A 1193-nucleotide genomic window follows, 5' to 3' on the forward strand; every position below is an offset into this window, starting at 1 on the left:
TAGGTTTTAACGGGTTTGGCAACATGAGGCCGAGCGTTGTCATGCAGTAGAATCACTTTTTCGTGCCTCTGCTCATATTGTGGCCGTTTTTCGCGCAGTGCTCCGCTCAATCGCATCAATTGAATTCGATACCGTTCAGCAGTGATGGTTTCGTTCGGTTTCAACAGCTCATAATAAATAACACCGACCTGGTCCCATCAAATACACAGCATAACCTTCGCAGCGTGAATATTCGGCCGAGCCGACGATGTAGAAGCATGACCGGGCAGTCCCCATGACTTTCTTTTCTTTGAGTTGAAATAAGAAAATCAACACTTCCCGCAAATGACGATTATTTGGCACAAAATCAGACATTTTCACACAACCAAAAGTATATGACGCCAAAACAAAATCACTAACGTGTCAAAGCGGTTTGTTTACCATATGTCTAAGCTTGGTTCATGACATTTTGGATATGTCAAAATCGACCAGCACTTACTGCTGGAGCCATCTATTGACAAACAGCGGGAACTTAGTTGCGCACCTAATAATTGTGCAGAACGTGCCGGAGCCTATTCTCATTACAAAACTGTGGCTCTTTGTGCTGTGCGGTTAAGTTAAAATTGTTTTCTTTGTCGATGTTTAGTACTATCAGCGTGTATTTCATGATGAATTGTTGTAATTGGATACATATCTCAAATTGTAAAACTTGATAATAATGGTAGAATATTTGAAAATTTAATAAGGTAAACCCTAATAATAATAATGATTCTTGCCTTAATCGGCTGGTTTTTCTATGGTCTTGCCTTAGTAGGCCGGATAATGAATCTTGCCATCATTGGTCGGGTTCGTCGCGGTCTTGCCTTCATCGGCTGGACCAAAATAGGGCCCTAAAATCCATTCTGCTACGTCATCGCCGTGGGCCCTGGATATCGATGTATGTATTATGTCGATGACTGAACGCAGGCTCTGGTGTAAACAATTTTATTTTATACGAATGACTACTAATTCAAATATCTTAAAAAACAAACCACGATCAATTTTGGTTTTCAGGTCATGCTAGACTTTGTGACCGTTTCTCCGTTCGTTAGACGCAAGAAGACGACCAAAACTTCGTCTCCGCCGTTGCGGCGACGGCCGAGCTTGCCGGCAGCTCTCAAAAGTTATCTCTCGGTAGAGCGGCGGGGTTCTTGTGTCGACGCGCGACCTTACTT

The 1193-nt window shown here is 42.8% G+C and overlaps 1 protein-coding gene across 1 annotated transcript in view; it reads right to left on the reverse strand.

Annotated features, from left to right (window-relative positions):
• Nucleotides 1-1193, reverse strand: part of LOC116844025 (acyl-CoA Delta(11) desaturase-like) — a 7283-nt gene that overhangs the window by 3723 nt on the left and 2367 nt on the right. The gene's annotated exons all lie outside the window — the stretch shown is intronic.

This window comes from Odontomachus brunneus, unplaced genomic scaffold (assembly GCF_010583005.1).
Source record: "Odontomachus brunneus isolate Ranch 3 - 2012 unplaced genomic scaffold, Obru_v1 Obru_scaffold_038, whole genome shotgun sequence".
In the NCBI taxonomy this organism is placed as follows: Eukaryota; Metazoa; Arthropoda; class Insecta; order Hymenoptera; family Formicidae; genus Odontomachus; species Odontomachus brunneus.